This window comes from Pavona decussata, unplaced genomic scaffold (assembly GCF_977016875.1).
Source record: "Pavona decussata unplaced genomic scaffold, jaPavDecu1.1 SCAFFOLD_121, whole genome shotgun sequence".
NCBI lineage: Eukaryota > Metazoa > Cnidaria > Anthozoa > Scleractinia > Agariciidae > Pavona > Pavona decussata.
Window position 1 is genome coordinate 341,101 of NW_028145535.1, and position 13,463 is coordinate 354,563.

At 36.7% G+C, this 13,463-nt stretch overlaps 1 long non-coding RNA gene across 1 annotated transcript; it reads right to left on the reverse strand.

Annotated features, from left to right (window-relative positions):
- Positions 1-1,428: 1,428 nt before the first annotated feature.
- LOC146469641 (uncharacterized) lies at positions 1,429-12,667 on the reverse strand. Its single transcript, XR_014867174.1, has 3 exons — positions 12,582-12,667; positions 4,455-4,631; positions 1,429-3,220 (listed from the first exon to the last, which is right to left on the reverse strand). It is a non-coding gene; the product is annotated as an uncharacterized LOC146469641 (long non-coding RNA).
- Positions 12,668-13,463: the final 796 nt, after the last annotated feature.

Here is a 13,463-nt window from a genome sequence, read left to right on the forward strand (position 1 = left end):
TTCCTTAGCAATAGTCTAGCGTTGGCATAAAACCAGACTTTTGTTAACAACTGCTAAGGATACTAAGAATAAATCTTTACCTTGGAGGGATTCGTGAATCAGGTCCCTGATCAACAATTTTACTTTTATTTGCCATGCTAGAAACAATCCAAGTCATATTTTCATATTTATTAAATTACTCCTATCTATACATCAACCTTAACGCATTGTGACGTACGGCGTTCCACAGAATTCATCCAGTTTAAGAAACCCTTTTCTTTTCCAGTATTTTTATCTTCAAACAACTCCACAAACAACAATCTGTAGCTGCTTTAATTTGTCAGTTTTCTTAGCAGAACTTCAGTACTGTAACAACATTCTAGTTTGCACATGTCAGTCATGGTGGCGTTTACTAGCTATCTATGCTATTCAGCTTTATACAATGAGCTGTGTAAGACTTGCGTTTTCATTGGTCTAGAGGAGTGTGTGATTAGAGTATAGACGCACAATTGACGTCATCGAGTGGTGTCACCGGCGCACGTGATCAGAGTCTAGAGTCCAGCCAGAGCGACTGGTCAACAAAGTTTTGCAAACTGTTTTTGCGCGTAGCAGGCAAACACAGGCCAATTTTCTCAGGAAGGGAAAACTGTCGAATAAAAAATTGGACAAAGTGACCTCAACCAGGATAGGAAAGCTAGAACTTTGTTGTGACGTGAAAAGGAAGCAAATATTTGTTGAAATATGTCGCCAATTGAAATCCAGTGATGGCGAGTAATCGATTACAAATCGCAGTGAAGATAGTTACATGCTGTAATATTGTGAGGTCAGGATTTCCTTCTAGAATAAAGGTTAGTTTGAAAATATTGTAAGTAAAATTCTTTCGGATTTTACTCTAATTTATAAGAGCACAATTACATGTGCGTAGTAGTCCAAAACTGAGTTTGCTGGAAAGTTTTTGACTCAGCTGATGCAAGGCGATGCTCGCTCACGAAATGTGTTGAAATGTCTTGGTTTTTGTATAGGAAAAATAGATTCCATTTTGCCGTGGGTCTGTACTCTGATAACGCACAGAGGACGTCAAAACATGATGAGAACATCAGTGAGAACATCAGTCACGCTACTCACCTGCGGCTCGTAGCGTACTTCTTTGTTCTCACCACGTTTTGACGTCATCTGTGCGTTATCAGAGTGCAGACGCACGGCAAAATGGAATCTATTTGCTAAATAAATTACTCATTTTAAAACACCACAGTGCTTACGTAGGGTCCACGTTTCTCGTCTGTGTGGCATTTATTTGAAATTACTTTCACATAAATGTTTGAAAAAGTCACCACGTTTCATGGATTTTGTATCAGAGTCACAGTCACCGCGGTTTTGAATGACGGCTAAGAACTGGCGTTACAGTGTATTCCACGTTAAGTCGCTTCTACAAATGATAGTTTAATTTACAGTCATTTCAACTAACGTTGTTGGTTCAAAGCATGAAGCTAAAAGACAAGACCAAAAGTTTACGTGGGATTTTTATGAATAAATTCATCAAAATCAGTCATGCCTGGAGAAAACAATAGGTTGTAATTAGCAGCACAATGACCTGCACGTGCAGAGATGATTTTGAAAAAATTATTCATAAAAAGCAATCTCACAAAACATCGCGGTCTTGTCTTTTAGCTTGATTTTAATCCGACAACGTTAATTGAAATAGCTGTATATACAGATCATACATATAAATCTACAGCGTGCAAATATCACACTATGTAAAGTTCAAGGTCAATCCTCAGTCCTATGAACGCAGGATGAAAATGTTATACATGCAGCTTCATTTTCATATACCTGAGGTAAATTGAAGCTGACAGCAGTACATCCGTTACTAAAAAGGAATAAGTAAACTGCATTTCCCTGTAAAACATTGTGAGTTTGCAACAACTTAGGTTACACACCAGTAAGACTTATGCCCCATTCACACCAAGGCTTAAACAATTTTAAGAGCTGTTTAGTTAAACATAGTTTAAAATTGTTTCCTTCATAAAAGCTGCTTTGGGATTTTTGTCCACTACAGATTTAGCACAAATGAAAGCATAAGTTAAAGCTTACTTGAATCCTATGTCAAAGCCGATGGTTCAGCTTTCTGTTACCAATTTTCATTTTGTTAACCTGGTTTAATTAAACATGTTTTGTTGGTGTGAATGGGGCTTTAGACACTGCTAAACTTACATCGTGACAAAAAATTGCCTACTGGGAGATGTCCATGATAAACTGCTGGGTAATTTCATCCGCGCCAAGCACGGGGAAACGCGTGCGACCAAAACACGATTGGTTTTGGTTTGGCTTCCATTGGTTGAGAAAATGGCGCGAGTTTTTTTTAACCAATCACAGAATGTAGTAATGCAAAACCAAAGCAGACGCGAATTACTGTCGACAATCAATTAAAAACCGCTCTGATACGATGTTACGTTCACCGAGTTACCTTCCTCCATCTGCGTGTTGTTTTCTTGCATTGCAATTTCTGGAGTAACTTGTGTATTTCTTTTTGTAATACAGATGGAAAATAAAGAGAAAAACTCATTTCTGTATTCCTTGTTACTGATAAAGTAAATCCAAGGATTCAAACAAGAATTGAGCATGGCGAATGTTATATTTACTGTTCGTGCGTTGGTAAGGAAACCAAAGTGGTTCAAAGTGTGAGTGATTTGACTGGGGAGCCAGCAAGCTGTCATGACAACAGCTGTTACAATACACATGCGCAATAAACGTTTTTGATGAGCTCGTGCTTGCTCTGATATACCCAACAAGGATTGAGATGCCTTAGTTCGATACCAAATATGGAGAAAGGAAGCCCAAGTTATCAACGAGGGGATTAAGAATGTGCCAATGACGTAACTTAAAACAAAAGCTTGTTGATCCCGTTCCTTAGCAATTCCTGGAGCGAGAACGTTAACGCACTTTTTGTTTTTAAATCCCGCCTTAAGGATTTTATGGATTTGAATTACCGCACTGAAGACAAAAATAAATAAGATGTACCCAACCGTTTTCTTTTTTGTAAAATAAAATTTGTAACTAAATGGTCTGATTACTGAAAACCATCGTTCGATTGCTAGAAGCATAGCAATCAGGATGGATGCCTTCCCGAAGAAGAATGCCATAAAGCTATTCCCAAGCAAGTAGCAGAAGAGATAACCGCCAGCTCCGTGAAGGGATGGCTCTTCGATGACATGAAGCGAAGGTGTTATGAAAATAATGACACCTACAAGGTGAAGGAAATGAGGGGAATCAATTTTAAAATATTTTGGGTTAATTTCAGCCAGTTTGTTAAACATGCAATCATTTCTCCATTTAAGGAAACACCTGCAATACGGAAGCCCCCCTCGGGTGTTATTAAGAGTCTGTCTTACCTGGAACCCTTTTTATCCGCTTGGCTTGCTAGTTTAATGGCACTGAATCCATATTTTACAACTGCTTCCTAATATTTGCAAATTGTGTTCACTGAGTGGTTTTTGATAGATATCGACAAAGAGATAACCCTGGGCCCAGTTTTTCAAAGCCCGATTAAGCTAATCCTGGATTAATGAAAATTTTGATTCCAATTTAATCACTAAACAAAAAAGATTTTTATAAAAGATTTCTGTCCCTCAGCTTTGACTTTGACTTTTCTTTACCATTGCCTTAAAATTGGATTCAGTTGAAAACATTTTTTACGAGCGAGCTGAAAACCTCTGTTAACTTTTAATAGTGTATTAGCGTTAATCGGCTTTCGAACAACCCGGCCCTGGGGCCCGTTTCTCAAAATTCCCAGTAACTTACCGGGCCCGATAAGCGTCCTTTGTGATAAATGTTTTTTAACCAAAGTAAAGTTTTGTTAGCTTTGAATACTAAATTTTAAAATCTTTTAATTCTATAAAAACATTGGTCAAGTACCATGTCAGTAATCACTTTATAATCGGCGAAAAAATATTTCGAAATATACTTATCGGGCCCGGTAAGTGTCTTTGGTGATAAATGTTTCTAAACAGAAATCAATTTTTGTTAGCTTTGAATACTAAATTTTTAAATTTTACAATTCCATGAAAACATTGGCTAAGAACCATTTCTGTACTCACTGTGTAATAGGTAAAAAACAGAAAAAACATTTTAAAATATACTTATCGGGTCCGGTAAGTTACCGGGACTTTCGAGAAACGGGCCCCTGGATGTTTATTTTTTAATATTTGATGGAATCATGCATCAGAGAGTTGTGAGTAAAAGACTTTAAAAACAGGCCAGACACGTCTTTTCCTCTTCCAAAACATAAACACTCATCTTAGACTGCAAACTAAGTCAAAAAAAAAAAAATGGCGTGTGCCCCCTTCACGGGCAGAGGGTGGGAGCAATTAATTAATTAATTAATTAATTAATCAATTAATAGGACAATTCGAAAACCACTTGTCTTTTCTTTCCCTTACCAGCTTATTCATACAGCATGGATTAAGGAATCAGTTTACCTGTCATCATGTCTATGGTACCTAAGATTAAGAGTATAATGTTGTGCGCCTTCTTTAGCAGGCTGGATTTTCTGAACAGCAGCAAACAAAACAGAGCATTGGTAATAATTGAAACCGCTCCAATGACGGAATAAATGACTCCAAACGAAACCATGATAAATCCACAAGTGATAATATCTGCAAAGTAGGGAAACACGAAAATCTGTTAGATTGGAAAACACAACTAAGTAGCATTAAAAAAACATGTTAAGGTCGTGAAGGAGATTTCCAGCTTTGGGAGAGGTTCCAAAAATGGCTCCAAAAACTTGAGACAAAACTATAGGAAATTTACACTATTAAAACAGGAAAATTGGTTTGATCGCCAGACACAAACCATTAACGTATTAAAGATGTTATGGTAGTAAAGTAACATGACATGAGGTGGACTATTTCTATCAGGGATGTGACTTTTGAAGACAAAGTTGCATCATTTTGGAAACACCATGCTACTGATAAACAACTTAATAACCTCCATAGGCGATATTTCTGAAAGACATCGCTGAGATCTTACCTGAAGCAGTTGTCAAAAGGAAGTTTGAAAGAAATTCTGGCTTTAACGTTCAATAATGACTTTCCTTTTTTCAAGCTTTCTTTTTGCAACTGCTTAAGTTGCGTATATATGTTACTGCCATGATCATTCACTTATTCATTCCGCATTTGAAATGTATGAATTTTCATATATTTATTTTGGTAAGAAAATATGTTAAGGAAACGTTCACCTTTTCAGGAAATCCTCCTTGTCAATAAATCCAAGTTTCAGGTCATTGGAATAATCCGCTGTATGTATCTTGTGCTAAGGATTTTTTTTCCACTGCTTCTTCTCATTTAAGAGACAAACCTGACTGCACTCGCCCTTGCTTGTGATAATGACTGATTCGCTGGTTTCAGTTAATTTAATATACACGTCGAGATAAGAAATCGCGTTATTTCAACTGCAAAATTAATTAAATAAAGTAATTCATTACATGATCTATTGTGAATACACCTGCTGAAACAGCTTGAACCCGGGGTAGAAGGCTGTTTATTATATTCCCTTATATAGTCTACACTCTAGGTGCCTAACTGAGGATAGATTTGAGATTAAAAAACGATATTCCCAGCCAAAATTCCCACTTCCAGTTGACGTTATCAAGTGGCTTGTCAACGTCGAGCAAACAAACAAAACATTTTTTTAAAGCACGTTCACAGATCCTCAAAAAGTCCCTTTGGGTAACTAACAGCTTTGAAATTGCAACTCGTTTCCTTATTGGTATAAACTTTTTGAATGAGGAAGAGTAATGAATTTCAGAGTGAGATAACAAGCAGATTAGACGCCATTTCATGCAAGGAACTAGTTCCTGTATCTGTTTATTCTGTATTCTTCATTTTTGTAATGTTGCGTCTTGTATTTATCTGATAAGTGTCATACACGACTCTATTTAAACTAGCACTCTGCTAGACTTGATGTTCCTGTTTACATATTAAATGAAATTAAATTGAAGTTTGCTAAAATAACGGATATTGGTTCTTTTTGTTTAATATACAAATGTATGCCGTAGGAGCTATACCAAAACATCTTATTCTCTTATATTTATTTAACTTTACAAATACTGTGGAATAACTGACAATTTAATAACTCTTTTATGGTATAAAACGTTAGTCGACACAGAGACGGAAATTAATGAAGACTTGGTGGGACTCACCAGTTTCCTCTTAACTGCAGGAACTGTACAAACCGGATACTTTGGATGAGAATACTTTGTCTTTAGACTGCAAAATAGTCTGTACTTTCGAAATGGCACATGAAAATTGTAAAAAAAAAATTGTTTTGGTTTATTCTGTTTTTCGACCAAACCGTTAAAGTCATGAAAGTTATGACTTCGAACATAGTGGATGTTAATGTATTTTTAATTTTGTTTCGTTATTTGTTTTTAGGTACTCTATTTTGTTTTGTTGGAGCAAAACGTCTGGAGCGACCGAGGGTAGTATACGCATACGGGGTAATCAGCCTCCTTCTCAGTCGTCCTTTGCACCGGTCGAAGGTAACGTCACCTGTTGAGCTGACCGGGATGAATAGAGGGGTAGCTACGCTATAAAACACCATCTTTTGAGGTTGGTGAAGGAAGATGCAGGAGGAGACCGACATCATATTTTTTGTTTTGGTGTGTCCTGTTCGAGTATATTAGTTTTGACCGACCACTTCCATTAATCGAAATCGACGTATGAATTGAGATCGATTGAGTTCAACTTAACTTAAGTCCCATTCTCTTCGATTGGCTACGCAGGCACTATTGAAAGCGAGCAGTGAATAGGTACATAGAAAAGCAACACACAAGTAAAACGGTTTGAGTTTTAGTTTTATATATTCTTTGTTTTCTCTTGATGAATTGCCAATGGGTTTGAGAAATAATGTTCATTTTGCAATCTTTATTGTAGACAAAGCCTTTTCAAAGCGTTAGATATAATTATTTTCGTATTTATCACTGCTTCATATTTCGGCTGCAAAGAGATCTTAATAGCGGCAGCCGAAATATGAAGTAGTGATTTTGAATTTAAGATTCATTGTTCCCCGAAGAAGAACCAGAGATACGGTTCGAAAATTTGGGAAACGTTTTAAGTTTTTTAGATCAGTTTTATGTCGTTTTCACCAATTTTAATCATGAACACTGATCGCCAAAAGTGCAACATTACAAATAAAAGTACTGCAGTTCTTCTCCGAAGCAAGTTATAATGTGATGGTTGACGTTGAACACAAAAACCAAAAGACTGTATGAGGTTAAATATCTATATCCCGCTATCTCGTCTCAGTGTAATATTTGATTTTTTTCTCCTTTCACTAGAAATAATCTCCAAAGTTCAAAACAAACCTTTCTCCAAGTTTCTGTTACAATGTAGAGCCTCATTTTGATTACGAGGATTGATTACAGCCTCATAAACTGGCGCCAATTGGCATCGCAAGTCGCGATTTACGAATGATGATTTCCACAAGATGTGTATCGTCTTTGGTATTGTTTAGAAAAGACATGGCTATCCTGAGGCTAAATTCAAGAAGCCCTTTTACGTTAAAATGGGTCTTAGGTACATGAATTCGTTCCTTAGCAATAGTCTAGCGTTGGCATAAGAACAGACTTTTGTTAACAACTGCTAAGGATACTAAGAATAAATCTTTACCTAGGAGGGATTCGCGAATTAGGTCCCTGATCAACAATTTTACTTTTATTTACCATGCTAGAAACAATCCAAGTCATATTTTCATAATTATTACATTACTCATATCTATACATCAACCTTAACGCATTGTGACGTACGGCGTTCTACAGAATTCATTCAGTTTAAGAGACCCTTTTCTTTTCCAGTATTTTTATCTTCAAACAACTCCACAAACAATAATCTGTAGCTGCTGTAATTTGTCAGTTTTCTTGGCAGAACTTCAGTACTGTAACAACATTCTAGTTTGCACATGTCAGTCATGGTGGCGTTTACTTACTATCTCTGCTATTCAGCTTTATACAAAGTTTTGCAAACTGTGTAAAAATCGCGTTTTGATTGGTGTAGAGGAGTGTGTGACTAGAGTATAGACGCACAATTGAAGTCATGGAGTGGTGTGACCGGCGCACGTGATCAGAGCAGTCTAGAGTCTAGCCAGAGCGACTGGTCAACAAAGTTTTGCAAACTGTTTTGCGAGTAGCGGACAAACACAGGCAAATTTTCTCAGGAAAGGAAAACTGTCGAATAAAAAATTGGACAAAGACCGTTGAGAGTGACGTGAACCAGGATAGGAAAGCTAGAACTTTGTTGTGAGGTGAAAAGGAAGCAAATATTTGTCGAAATATGTCGCCGATAGAAATCCAGGGATGGCGAGTAATCGATTACAAATCGCAGTGAAGCGACTTACATGCTGTAATATTTTGAGGTCAGGATTTCCTTCTGGAATAAATGTTAGTTTGAAAATATTGTTAGTAAAATTCTTTCGGATTATACTCTAATTTAGAACATCACAATTACATGTGTGTAGTAATCCAAATTTGAGTTTGCTGGAAAGTTTTTGACTCAGCTCAGGCAAGGCGATGCTCGCTCACGAAATGTGTTGAAATGTCTTGGTTATTGTATGAAACAAATAGCTTCCATTTTGCCGTGGGTCTGTACTCTGATAACGCACAGAGGACGTCAAAACGTGGTGAGAACATCAGTCACGCTACTCGCCTGCGGCTCGTAGCGTACTTCTTTGTTCTCACCACGTTTTGACGTCATCTGTACGTTATCATAGCACAGACGCACGGCAAAATGGAATCTATTTGTTACTTTCACATTAATGTTTGAAAAAGTCACCAAGTTTCGTGGATTTTGTCTCAGGTTCACAGTCACCGTGGTCTTGATTGCCGGCTAAGAACTAGCGTTACAGTGTATTACACGTTAATTCGCTTCTACAAATGATAGTTTAATTTATATACAGATCATATCAGTATAAGTCTACAGCGTGCAAATATCACACTATATAAAGTTCAAGGTCATCCCTCAGTTCTCTGAACGCAGGATGAAAATGTTATGCATGCAGCTTCATTTTCATATACCTGAGGTAAATTAAAGCTGACTGCAGTACATCCGCTACTAAAGGAATAAGTAAACTGCATTTCCCTGTAAACATTTTGAGTTTGCAGCAACTTAGGTTACACACCTCTAAGACTTATGCCCCATTCACACCAAGGCTTAAACACGTCTAAAAGCTGTTGAGTTAAACACAGTTTAAAATTGTTTCCGTCATAAAAGCTGCTTTGGGATTTTTGTCGACTACAGATTTAGCAACAATTTTATACTATATATTCAATTTTATACAATTTTATACTATATATTCAATAATCTTAGAAACATTGTAAATAGTATCTTTCTCATCCTTTTCAGTATTTTCATTTATCATTTTCATTACTTTTTCCTTTTATTATTATTATTACTATTTTATTTTGTGACTATTCCTGTAAAGTAGCTGGTTAGCTAAGTGTTTAGTCACGTTAATAAACTTACTTACTTACTTACTTAATTACTTCCTTACAAATAAAAGCAGAAGTTAAGGCCTTCTTGACAATTCTACGTCAAAGCCGATGGTTCAGCTTTTTGTTACCAGTTTTCATTTTGTAGAACCTGGTTTAATTAAACATATTTTGTTGGTGTGAATGGGGCTTTTAGACACTGCTAAACTTACTGGCAAGCTGGTTTAAGAAGTTTTAAAACAGCGACAGCATGTAAAGGGGTCCCGACTGTTGGTAAGGAATCTTTTTACTTTCCCCAGTGCACAGGGAGAAGTTTCGCCAGTAGATAGTGACCTTCAGAAAAAAAGCTACCCGATCGTGACAATAAAATTGACTATTGGGGGATGCCGTGATGGACTACCGGTTAATTTTATTTCGGAAGTATCGATACCCAAATAACAAGAGCGGGTTTCAATTGAGTGTCGTAAATCCAGAACCAAAGACTGAACCAAAGTAATTACTCTGACCAATAACAACATACGTATTAAACAACACGATGAACCAATCAGAATAAGAGGCATTTACATGTAACCGGCGCCAAGCAAGGAAACCAAGTGCAAGCAAAACACGATTGGTTTTGGTTTGGCTTCTATTGGTTGAGAACATGGCGTTAGTTTTGTTAACCAATCACAGAATGTAGCAATGCAAAACCAAAGCAAACGCGAATTACTTTCGACACTCAATTGAAAACTGCTCTAATGCGATGCAGTTACGTTCACCAACTGCGATGCAGTTACCTCCCCCATCTGCGTGTCGTTTTCTTGGATTGCATTTTCTGGAGTAACTTATTTATTTTTAATACAGATGGAAAATAAAGAGAACAACCCATTTCTGTATTCTTTGTTACTGATAAAGTAAATCCAAGGATTCAAACAAGAATTGATCATGGCGAATGTTAAACTTACATTTTGTGCGTTGGTAAGAAAACCAAATTGGTTCAAAGTGTGAGTGATTTGACTGGGGAGCCAGCAAGCTGTCATGACAACAGCTGTTACAATACACATGCGCAATAAACTTTTTTGATGAGCTCGTGCTTGCTCTGATATACCCAACAAGGATTGAGATGCCTTAGTTCGATACCAAATATGGAGAAAGGAAGCCCAAGTTATCAACGAGGGGATTAAGAATGTGCCGATAACGTAACTTAAAACAGAAGCTTGTTGATCCCGTTCCTCAGAAATTTCTGGAGCCAGAACGTTAATGCACTTGTTGTTTTTAAATCCCGCCTTAAGGATTTTATGCATTTGAATTACCGCACTGAAGACAAAAATAAACAAGATGTACCAAACCGTTTTCTTTTTTGTAAAATAAAATTTGTAACTAAATGGTCTGATTACTGAAAACCATCGTTCGATTGCTAAAAGCATAGCAATCAGGATGGATACCTTCCCGAAGAAGAATACCATAAAGCTATTGCCAAGCAAGTAGCAGAAGATATAACCGCCAGCTCCGTGAAGGGATGGCTCTTCGATGACATTAAGCGAAGGTGTTACGAACATAACGACACCTACAAGGTGAAGGAAATGTGAACAATCAATTTTGGAATATTTTGGGTCAATCCCAACCAGTTTGTTATACATGCAATCATGTCTCCATTTAAGGAGACATCTGCAATACGGAATCCCCCCTCGGCCTTTTTGGTGTTCTTTCGAGTCTGTCTTACCTGGAACTTCTCACCCGCTTGCTTGTTTAATCGTATTGGATTTTGAAAACATTTTTAACGAGCGAGCTGAAAACCTTGGTTAACTTTTAATCGTGGATTAGCGTTAATCGGCTTTCGAACAACTGGGCCAAGGGTGTTTATTTTTTAATCTTTGGTGGAATCATTAATCAGAGAGTTATGAGTAGAAGACTTTAAAAACAGGCCATACACGTCTCTCCCTCCCCAAAATTATGAACACCTTCGTCTACTCTGATTTTAGTCTGACTGTACTGAATATGTCAAAAAAAGGCGTCTGCCTTTTACGTCTACCATTTCAGAGGCAGAGGGAGGGAGCAATTAATTAATTGAATAATTAATAGGTCAACCCGAAAACCACTTTTCCTTTCCTATCCTTACCATCTTATTCATACAGCATGGATTCAGGATTCAGTTTACCTGTCATCATGTCAATGGTAGCTAACATCAAGAGTATAATGTTGTGCGCCTTCTTTAGCAAGCTGCATTTTCTGAACAGCAACAAACAAAACAGAGCATTGCTGATAATTGAAACTGCTCCAATGACAGAAAAAATGGCTCCAAACGAAACCATGATAAAACCACACGTGCTAATTATATCTGCGAAATACGGAAACAAGAAAATCTGTTAGATAGGAAACCACGACTAAAAAGCATTAAAAATGGTAGTGAAGGGAAATTTCCAGCTTTGGGAGAGGCTTCAAAAATTGAATGGCTCCAAAAACTTGAGACGAAGCAATGGGAAATCTAAACCATCAAAAATAGGAAAGTTGGTTTGATTGCAAGACACAGATTAAACCATTAAGGAATAGGGATTTTATGGTAGTGAAGTAAATTACACGAGTTGAACTTTTTTTGTCAGGGATGCGACCAAGTTAAAGACCAAGTGGCATCATTTAGAAAACACAGAGCTACTGAGAAACAACTTAACCTCCATAGCCAATTTTTCTTAAAGAAATCGTTAAGATCTTACCATGGCGTGGTTAAGAATTACTTTCTTACAATCTAACACTTCCTTTGACAAAAAGACAAAATCCTCAAAGCAGCCATTTTTTGTGATCGCATATACAACTGGTTTGGTGGCTGGCTCTAAAAAAGAAGGCTTGCACTAGTTACCTAGTTTGGCGAACATCGATCTTAAAACAATAAACGAAAACATGAGCAAGTGAATGCTCATCTCAACTATTTACGCAGCTATTTAGACAGTTGTCAAAAGAGAACCTGAAAAAAATTCAGGCTTCAACGTTCAAAAATGACTTTTTTTTCAACCTCTCTTTTTTTGCAACTGCTTAAGTTGCGTATATAACTGCGATGATCATTCACTTATTCATTCTTTCTTCCGCAGTTCAAATGTATGAATTTTCGAATATTTACTTTCATAAGAAAATATATTAAGGAAACGTTTACCTTTTCACAAAATTCTCCTTGTCAATAAATCCAATTTTTAGGTTATTGGAATAATCTGTATGTATCTGGAGTTAAGGGTTCCTTTCACTTCAACCTGACTGCAATCGACCTTACTTGTGATAATGACTGATTCGCTGGTTTCAGTTAATGTAATGTTAACGTCGAGATAAGAAATCGCATTATTTCAACTGCAGAATTAATTAAATATAGTTAATTCATTACATGATCTATTGTGAATACACCTGCTGCAACAGCTTGAACCCTGAGGAGGAGGTTCTTTATTATATTCCCTTATATAATCTACATTCTAGGTGCCTAACTGAGGATAGATTTGAGATTAAAAAACGATATTCCCAGCCAAAATTCCCACGTCCAGTTGACGTTATCAAGTGGCTTGTCAACGTCGAGCAAACAAATAAACATTTTTTATTGGACGTTAACAGATAATCAAAAAGTCCCTTTGGGTAGCTGACAGCTTTCAAATTGCAACTCGTTTCCTTATTGATATAAACTTTTTGAATGAGGAATAGTAATGAATTTCGGAGTGAGATAACAAGCACGTTAGACGCCATTTCATGCAAGAAGCTACTTCATCTATCTGTTTATTCTGTATTCTTCATTTTTGTAATGTTGCGTCTTGTATTTATTTGATTAGTGTCATACACAACTCTATTTAAACTAGCACTCTGCTAAACTGGATGTTCCTGTTTAAATATTAAATGAAATTAAATTGAAGTTTGCTAAAATAACGGATATTGCTTCTCTTTGTTTACTATACAAATAAACGTACACCGTACAAGCTAAACCAAAACATGTAATTCTCTTATATTAATTAAACTTTACAAAGCTGTGGAATAACTGACAATTTAATAACTTCTTTTA